The sequence below is a fragment of the Centrocercus urophasianus genome, unplaced genomic scaffold, assembly GCF_019232065.1.
Source record: "Centrocercus urophasianus isolate 14NV4802_14NV808 unplaced genomic scaffold, USGS_Curo_1.0 seq_14, whole genome shotgun sequence".
Lineage (NCBI taxonomy): Eukaryota > Metazoa > Chordata > Aves > Galliformes > Phasianidae > Centrocercus > Centrocercus urophasianus.
Genome location: NW_024884586.1, coordinates 4852034 through 4862023, shown reverse-complemented (window position 1 = coordinate 4862023; position 9990 = coordinate 4852034). Strand labels below are relative to the sequence as shown.

Sequence of the window (9990 nt, the reverse complement as noted above, 5' to 3'; positions counted from 1 at the left end):
GCCCGCGTCCCGCAGACCGTCTTCCCCTTCTCCCCCTTCCCCTTCTGCTCTTTATTTTCACCCTCCCGGGCGGCGGCCGAATGCTGCCGCTCGGCGTGTGCCGGGCAGCGGCGCGCGGGCGGGGAGAGCCGGGGTCCCCCTGCGCTCCCCCCGCGCAGCCCGCAGCTCCCCCGGCCCCCGCCTCCCCCTCTTCCGGCCCTCGTCCGCCCTCCCCCTGCCCGCCCTCGCCCCCCCTCCCGGTAACTTTCTGGTACCTTTCCTCACCACTCCGGGCAATCAGTGGTCATTAGAGGAGAGAGGTTTAAGGTTTCATTTGTCTAATAGCAATGTGAGTGGTGATAGCTTCTCGGGGATGCGGCTGGCAGCCCGGGGTGATTTCACTTTCTGTTTTGTGCTCACTTTCTCTGCAGTTGTTGCTTTCCCCGCTCGCTCGCTCCCAGGCTCCCTCTCCCTCTCAGCCTTTCCTCTCCCTCTCTCTCTCTGTGTTGTCTCATCTTGCCTGTGCTGTCTGGGCGGGGGAGCCCTGCCTCCTTCTGCCTTCCTCAGATCAATGCCCTGGCCACTCACTTTCTGATGTTGCACGACGGGAAATGCTTTGAATACTTACGACATGGCCGCTCACATTGATTGCCAAGATTGACAGCAGTAACCATCGCCTTCACTTGTTTCAGGAGGGAAAAAAAAATAATAATAATGAACCTGATTGTAAGCAAATCTCCAGGCAACCCATCCGCAAACTTCTAACGATCGGGATCCTGCACATCCATGGCCCGGAGAAACACCAGCAGACTCTAGCTCATTTCTTTTCTTTTCTTTTACTTTCTTTTATTTTACCAAATTACTACCCGTTTATTTCCCTCTCTCCCCTTTCACCCCTTCCCTCTTCTTTTCTTTTCTTTTTAATTTTAATTTTTTTTTTTTTTTAATGAAAATTACCGAAGCGCGTTGCAAAAAAAAAAGGAGGCTCTCCCAGTGCTTTGTGCCACACTGGATCCCGAGGAGGTAACCAGGAAAAAACAAGCCCTATTGTGTTGTATACCTGTTGTTTGCTGTGGTGTGTAGTGCTGCGTTGCTTGGTGGCGGCGGTGGTGGTTTAATGGGTTTTCGCTGGATTTATGTCGCTTTGCAGGAGAGAATCCGGTTCCCCCTGCGCTGTCTTTAATGGGTTGTTAGTTGCAATTGAGTGAAGGAGCAGCGTCCGGAGGTAGCTGTGTTGTTTAGCTTTTAACGTTGCTGAATGCACCCCTTCCCCCGCCTCCCCCTGCACGATTATTTACTTTGATACCACGAGGTTGGTGTTTTTTTCCTTAGCAAAAACTAGTTGTAGCCTCGTCCCCGGGCGAGTTTCCGGGGCTGCGCGAATCCCGAGGCTCAGAGATAGCGAGGGACCTCAGCACCCCCAAATCACAACACTTTCTCATCCTCCTCGAGTAGAGTTTATTTTAAAATGTAGTGACAGATCAGCGCTGTATTTTAAGCTCCCCCACGGCAGGCGAACACATGGTGCCGGGAAGAGATCGTACGCAAGGAACTAACACGAGAGGGAGAAAGAGAGAGAGGGAGAGGGGAAAAATAAAATCCGAAATCAATCTTGGAGAGCGGAGCGCTGCTGTCACCGCTCCGGAGCGTTCGCGTGGGTTTCTGCTCGCGGCTAACCCCGGAGAGCACGGCATGGAGCGAGGCGACAGGAGTTCAGTGGGGCTTTTAGATTCTCCTTTAAGTTTGAGGTGGGTGAGCGCTTTGAAGTTGGCCGCAACCGAGCGCCGTCCCCGGAGCGGGGAGCCATACAAAGCTGCGGGAGCTGCGGGCGGCAGTGCCGGCCTCGGCCACGGCGGGGCACTGTCCCGGGGCTCTGCGGCTCCCAGCGCCGCCTTATCTCCGCGAGCAGAGGGCTCGGATAAAGTTCTAGCGAAAACTTTAACGTCGGTATCGTGCCCTAATTTGTGATACGCGAGGAGAGGGGAAAAGAGCACTCCATCATCGGAGAGCTCCGTTCGCGCCCGGCGAGGGGGCGATGCGTGCCGCTTTGTGGCAACGCCCGGCTCGGGAGTTCTCGCTGCCGGAGGTCATGCAAATCGACCTTAAAAGAATGCATAAGCCATAAATTAAAATAAACCCCTAGCCAGAGGCTGATCCATAAGTAGACAATACCTAACCTGGACAAAACGGCTTCCTTTGCGAGCTGAAAAAAAGACTAGTGCCTAAAGTAAATGCGAAGTAAGTTTTCAGGAAGTATTTCACTTGTTATTATCGCTGTTCTTATTCTGCCTTTAAAATAAAATAGTGACAGTTGCGCGGCGCAGCTGTTTACAGGCAGTGCCGTAGGAGCCGAGGAAGGCAAGGTGTGTCTGGCGGAGAGCTCCTGCTTTTCCCTGGCGTTCGCTACCTTCGAAGCTGTTTGGATTTTTGACTGGGGATAAGCGGCCTCTTTAACCGTATAAGCAATTGAATGTTTTATCTCGAATAATGCCGAAGAGTTTACGGACAAATCTGGGTTGCCTGCAAATGTCACATGCGCGCACACAAGCTGTGTCTGTATATAATAGTCTCAGGGCTTGTTTTTTTTTCCCGCAGTTTTTGACAATTGTTCCATTCACGATCCTGAAAGGAGTCATCAGTGGGAGCTAATGAGAGTGCCTCCGCGCCTTGCCCTGCTCCGGGGAGGAGCGGGCACCGCGCTGCCGCCGAGCCGCCCGGGGAACGCGTGCACGCGTGTGGCGGCGCCGGGTCGCCCTTGCGGGAGCGCGGCTCTTAGGTGCGGGAGGGGGAACGGATAGGCGCGATGTGATCAGGTACCTACACGCGTGCGTTAATAATTGAGCTGCCGGGGAGCTGCTCCTCCGCCGGGAGAGCTTCCCGGCTCCGGTTCCCGGCTGTGCTCGACAGCGGCGAGCAGTTAACCCGCTTTGCAGCAGGGGCTGTGCGCTTTAGCAGAGCGGGGCCTTGAGGTCAATCAGAGGCACTGATCGTATCGATTTGATTGCTGTCGTTGCTTTCGGCGGACCGTTTCACAGCGGTTTTTGTGTGTGGGTTGTTTTTTTTTTTTTCTTTTTCTTTTTTGAAGGAAGGGAAGGAGTGAAAGTGGCAACGTGAAGAGACAATTAGTGTTGTGTCTGCGTGGCGGGGGGGCTGCGGGAAGTCAGCGTGCCGGGGGCCTGGGGACGCTAGATTAGCTCTGTCCTAGGGGTGTTTCCCAAAAACACAGACGGTAAAACTTTCTGTGATAAAGTCATATATCTTCGCCTGCTGTTTGGAGATAAGGTGTGTGTTTATTAAGCTGATTTAAATAGCCTTCGGCACAGGAGCGGCACTTTGTTCCTACTGTTTTCTTCTACCCTCATTTTAACATTTTTGGTGTTCCCATCTTCAGAGCCGGCCGTGAGGGCAGGAGAACGTCTTTATGCGGTCTCCCAGCAGGGTTTCGAGTCCAAAAATTAACGAATTTCCCTTCCCCTATTCGTGTAATGGAGTAGTTTTGAAACCTGTTTTGAGATTTCGACTTGACTTGACTTGTTTTATTGACGTGCTTGTGCCCACTCATTTAATTAAGCCATTATGCCATAAAGCAAATAGTAAGAATGAATGTGAGATATGTGTGCATATCTGCCATTAGGTACAAATATTCCTCTGGAAAAGAGGCTTTAAGAACTTTTCCAGCACACCGTGAGTTCTTTGGCAATATCTTATTGCAGGTTTTTGTTTCAAGCCCGGATATTTCGCGTGGTCCTGTCCTCGCAGTGTTGTATGTGCACTCCACTTGGAATATAAACAGCGAGGGTACCTAGCAGCTCATTCTAGTAAACCTAAGAAATAATCTATTTATAGCGAGTACGTTTAAAAGAAAATAATGAGGTCATGCGGAGTATGCTGCAGTTTGAAGTAGCTCGACACCTGGCAGAAACTACGTACGCCTTTTTTTCAGACTCCGCACTATCCATAACTTTTTCTTATAATACATTCTTGTGTTAAGTGAGAAAGGCTGTTTGTAAAACAATCCCCTGGCCGCTTCCAGCGTTGGGTGAAGCTGATCCTGTAATGGCATTTTGTTTTGAACAGTTGCTGTAGTTGAAGTTCCCTCATAAGGTAAGGTGGCACTGGGTCTGAAAGGAGGTCCAAATGCCACATTTATAATTAGACTGCCAATTCAGCACATTGTATCTATTGCTATACAGGGATATACTGCTGTGTCTGGTCTCTCAATAGACTGTATTCAGAATTAGCCAATTCAACCGCTTCAACTTTGGAGTCAAATTTAGAATAGGCAATGAGAGAAGGAAAGAAGGAAAACAATAATGCTTTCTTTTTTTCCTCAGCTAGCTATTAAAAGCCAAAGAATATACGGAAACCGAACCAGGCACTGTACTTGGAACCGGTGCCCCGAGCGCAGCCCGGCCAGCATCGCCTGCGAGCCCAGCCGAAGCGCGCTCCTCCGGGGGGAGGGGAAAGTGAGCCCCGGGCACGGCTCCCAGCGCTCTCCAGGCCGCTGCCCGGGCCGCCACCACGCTCCTGCGGCAGGAGGAGGGGGGGAGGCGGAGGGACGCAGCCCTGCCCCGGCCGCGCTGCGAGGCCTGGCCGAGTGCCTGCTGCCGCCGGCTGGAGCGGTGGGAGGGGGCCCGGCGGCCCCTGCTCCGGGGCGACCCGCGCGGGCCGCCGGTGGCAGCGCCCTCCCGGGGGCCGCGGCGGCTCTGGCGGGGGCGGCTTCCTCACGCCTTCCGGGGCCGCCGGGCCGGGGGCTTCTGTCCGCTGTGTCCCCGTGGCTTCCAGCGCCCGGCCTCTTCTCTCCTGGCGTACTTTTTCTTTCGCTCACTCTGATTTCTCAGGCCTTCTCCCCCAGAACTTGAATTCATTCAGTGATGAGAAAGTAAGAGGCCCTTTGCTCTGCAATCTCGCATCCTCTGCTAAATGCATTATTGCCTCTCTTCTTTGCAGTTCCACTCTGCTGCAGTACTGCTGAGAGACTTAACTGGGCTGCCTCGAAGCTCGCTTGGTTCCCTATTCAGCTGTATCGTTGGGTGCAAACTAGTGGCATGCGTACAACGCACAGTGCAAAGGGAGTCAGACAGACGGCTGTCTCCCCTGCACGCTACTGATTCTCTGCTGAACTTATGTAACATTTTGCTTCAGTTTTTTCTTGTTACGTTTACACCCTAACGAAAGCGAGAAGAGAAACCAAGTGGAGCCTTTGGTTTCCTTCGTTAGATTGTTAGTGCCTGACTTGTAGAAAGGAATAACTGGCGTCCAAAGTGATCTGCCTTTGCCTGTCACATTGATTTTATTGACAACTGGGGACTGCTGTTGCTTGTTCCCTAGCCAGCAGTTTTTAGTACATGACCAGTGATTGCTAGTGGTCACTTCCAGCTGAACTTCTTTTGCATGGTGGGGAAAGATGCCTTTGGACATGTTCTTTGCATCTTTGATCGTATTTTTAGTTGAATGTATGCGTGTACATCTGCTGTTCTTAGAGGCCTCGAGATATCCTATGGTAATAAAGGGCAGCGCTATGCATGATGATAGCAAAACCAAATATTTTGTTCTCAGTGGGCAGCAGAAAGTTTCCTTAGTCATGACCTTATATCTACTAAACACTGTAATCACCTTGGGAGATATCACTTCAGGAAGCATATCCATTAATCTTTTACACTTGGTTTGGTTTCACCCTTAAAAGTGCGTGGATCACACTGAAAATGCTTCTGTCAATTTATTTATTTATTTGGTTGAACAAAAATCACTGGAGAAGCAGTGATGCACTTTTCTTTGCACCCCATACAGTGGGGTGATGTATATTTCTCTTTCCACAGTGTGACTTGAAAGATCAGTGGGCTTGTTTGGCAGTGGCTGTGCGTAATGACTAATGTTTTTAAAGTTATGTAAATAGGGGTGTTCGTGGATATATAAGCTATGTCAGCTGAAGTGATACAAGGACATATTTTTAAAACATTTCAGTTAATATAGTAAATCAAGGAGACAGGGCTTTGAAACATTTCTACATGATGTCAGAACCTGCAAGCGAGTTACTGCTGTATGATGTGTTCGGTAGCTCACATACGGCGTATTTGTCGAGTAGCAGCAAAACACACAGGTGCACGTTCCAAGTTTTTGACTTAGCTGATTCCTATCTGTCTTTTCTTTTTGCTTTTCTTTTTTTCTCAGTGTCTTCTTCACTGTACGCCATTTTCTATTTTTTACCCCTCAGGTAGAAGAGCAAGAACAGAAACTTTAGGAGACTTATTCGCAAAACATAGAAACCAAATTTTAAATGGGCTATTTGGAAATGTTCGGATACACATTTGATATATTATTCCTGGTCATGATACCATGTTGTAAAAACAATTGTAAATAACCATCTTGTAAACAAAATCCAGCTAAATCTTGTCATTAGGAAGGTGGCGTACAAAGCTGCTCTGATGTCTATGTGAAACAAACGTATGTTTACTTAACTGTAGATCTGTGCAGAAGGGATAGATCTGATAGATATATTTGCCATAAAGCAGCTGATTTCTGCCGTGATAAAACTGGATGATTACACATTCCTAAAGCCTTTTCAGCGCAGAAGTAGGTGTTCTTTTAAAACATTATTCTGTGGCAACAAACAAATATTTGTGACATCATTGTGAGAGATTTGCTGCCAATTTTGAGTTTTCTGTCTTTCAGAAAGTCTGGAGTTCTCTGGCACTGGTAAAACTGCTGCACATACCCATCGTGTATTCAAGTATTCAGTGAAGTTTTAAATAATTCTCTTTCAATTAGTACAACAGGAACCTGAAAAAATGGATTTTCTCTTAAAGAAACAAGAGTCTGTACATAGCCATTTTTTTCCTCCTCCTGTACATTTTAAAATCCTCATATCAGTTTTATGTTTACTGTTTTGTCTCCTTAAATTAAGAAGAGAGAAAACAGTAGCAAGAGTTTGAAAATCATTGCTTGGAAATGATTTTAATCCAATATTTCTTGAGCTTTGTGAATTGGCAAGAGTAATATAAAATTAGATGTATTGGTGAGCTAGGCTAATCAGAGTCATTCATTTATAGTGGAGAATAAATATCTATCAATTGATGCTTTTTTTGAAGTCAGGCAAAACATTCCATCAAGTTAATGTGTTTAAGGGTATCATATCAGGCACAGGCAGGTACTAGAAGTGATGAAAAACAGATAACCTGCAACAAAATGATTTACAGATGGGTCATTATCTTCTGTGGAGAGGTTACACAGATCATATTCTTTATAAAAAGAGACTGTAATTCTACAGAGCTAGGAGAGTTCTCTAAATAGATTGGAGTATTTAATGTTTTCTGTGCAACGGGCAGAATTTGTCGAAGGCAAAAATTCTTAGCTTTCTTATAGGCAACATGTTGATGGAAGTTACCAAACGTACTACTTTTGTATTTTAAATATTCTGTTTATTTCAGTTTGATAAAGTAAAGCTTGGGATACATTTTGCTTCTTTCCGTGTGAGCTTCATAGTGCATACCTCTAAAATAGGCACAGAAATGTTATGTACAAATTAAAAAAGAAACAAACAAACAGAAAACCAAACCAAAACAAAAAAACCCCCAAAGATGGCAAATTTAATGTCGAGGATTTATTTATTTATTTATTTATTTATTTATTTATTTCAGGATCTATTTCATACACTGAGTTCCCAAGTTACATCTTTTCTATTGGTGGTAAGACAGGGTGTCACTTAAATATTTTCATCTTTCTTCTTGAGCTAGGCAGGAAGGTGCAGTCAATTGTTTCTCTGGTCTCTGGTAGTCTGATACAAGGCAACAGGAAAATCTAAAACCTCAGAGGTGAAGTATTGATTTGATTCCTAACTGCAAATCCTTCATATCGTTGCTCAAAATATCTAACTTTACACCAATATTATCCATTCTTTTTATAGTGACACCGTGCTTAGTAAAAAACTTCTAAGCACTGAGGTCAGGTGTTGAGATTGGATTCTAGTTTATTTTTTATGAATCAGATAAAGATTTCTGTGCATGAGACCGTATGTGAAGATGAGAGAACAAGAACATTTCCATATCAAAGGCAATATATCTGAGGCTGCATAGTAATTAAAATGCAGTGGTTTGGACTGTGTGCACTAGCACTTACTCAGAGCGTTGTTGGGACCTTGTGCAGCATGCAGGCGGTTGTCTCTTGCATACTTCTAGAAATATACTTATAATTTTGTACAAACATTTATGCCAGTCCACACTTTTCTGTGGATAATTTGTATTTCATCCAAACCATTCAAAGTAGAAGTTATTTTTTGAGCAACCCCCTCATTATGGCTTTTGTGCGTCAACTATTTTTATTCTGGTTGTTTGTATTTCCTCTTACCAGAATGATGGCTTGTTTATAGTAGGGCTTTTTTTTTTCTTGTGTGTGTGTGTGTGTTTCTCAAAGACCCCTTCCGTATACCACTGAAATTTTACTACTTGCTTGAAATATCCTTTATTGGAAACAAAAAGGATAGTGTTTTTGAGATTTATTGAAGATAGCATGATTTCTTACACACTATACTTTATGGCAAATTAGAAGCATGTGCAGGAAATAATTTTTTTAATGATAAGATGCATTTGCTTATCCCAACTAACTGTTATACAACATAAGGAGAATTAATACATCACTCCAAAGACCTACTCGTGAGGAGAGGGATGAGATTCAGCAAAACACATTGCAGGGTGCTCCCTGTTTGGATGTGCTTTTCTGGAGCAAATGTGACTTTAATTCCAGAGCAGATTGCCCTGGTGAAGAGCTGTTCTGGAAGGGCTGCTGTTGAATTGTTTACTTCGTAAACCGTGTTGGTCAGTGTCCCAGTGCGGAGGAGGCAGTGACTGCTGCAAATTTCCTCATTACTCATAGAAACTTGTTCTGCAGAGGCTGTTAATGCTCCGAATCTATTGAGGTGAAGCTTTTGGGAAGTCTTCATGTTTAAACAGATGTTTGTACTGTGAAAGTTTTGCATTTAGGTAATCTTGCAATCTCGCTTCATTTTGCCTAGTTTTAGATTACAGTTGGTGTATGAGCATGTGAGTACTTTGTGCTATTATATCACACTTTCAGAGGAGGTTATGCATGCTTTTTGAATCTGCATTACTGTTGTGGATGGACTTGTTAAACTGAAATCCTGACCAGTTGTGGTTAGTAAAAACCCGTGGTATTTTTGCATGAATAGGGGGGTTAACCTCAATGTCATGGCCTAATTCCAGCTAAGATAGGATGTAGTTGCCCATCTACATTCTTCTTATAGTTTTAACTGGCTCAGTTAATCCTTACTTCCTCTCCTAAATGCAGTAGAGTAGCATGCTAAGGATACTTGCTACGTTTTGCCTCAGAAGTACCAAATCCAACTATAGAAGTAGTAGGTGGAAGTAGGTAATGGATCTTGTTTTGGTAGCTTTCTGCATAAGTTTCATATGACTGTCTGGCTAATTATTATTGGGGTGAACGTTTTGAAGGATTTAATGTACTGTATTAATATATTGTATACTATATTAATATACAATATATTTGAATATTGAGCTGCTGAAGGGAAATATTTTGGTCACATGGAGCTGTTTTCAGCTATCATAAACAAGTGTGACTCCATTTACCAAAGTTGAAGAGTTCCATTTTACTCCAAGCCATAATTGTGTTCCTTAGGACGTGGTCCAATTTCTTTAGAATTCAATGGAAAGACCACTCTGTGACTATGCTGGGAGGCAGGAGATGCATCTGAAAGGCCCTGTTTGCATTCAATTCAGTGTAGAAAATAACTTGCTTTGGTTTCAGTTAGGGTGTAGTCAGGTTCATCTGCATGATGTTGCTTACGGCTATAGGATGACACTGAAGTTCATCACGTGTCAACTATGGACTAGATCATATGTTTCTCCACACAGACTTTTCTAGTAGGTTTTCCGCTCAGAGTGTGAGCCTTCTGACTATAGAATTTCTGTAAATGTAGAGACTGTGGTTATGCTCTTTCTTTCTTTCTTTCTTTCTTTCTTTCTTTCTTTCTTTCTTTCT

The 9990-nt window shown here is 45.1% G+C and overlaps 1 protein-coding gene across 2 annotated transcripts in view; it reads left to right on the top strand.

Annotated features, from left to right (window-relative positions):
* The first annotated feature begins 2736 nt into the window (after positions 1-2736).
* Positions 2737-9990, top strand: part of SOX6 (SRY-box transcription factor 6) — a 366018-nt gene continuing 358764 nt past the window's right edge. The window contains exon 1 of one of the 2 annotated variants that reach the window (XM_042813506.1): positions 2737-2792. The gene's annotated coding sequence lies outside the window, so the exon portion shown is untranslated. Of the gene's footprint in view, positions 2793-4034; positions 4084-9990 lie in introns of those variants that run through there. The other variant, XM_042813507.1, reaches the window with a different exon arrangement.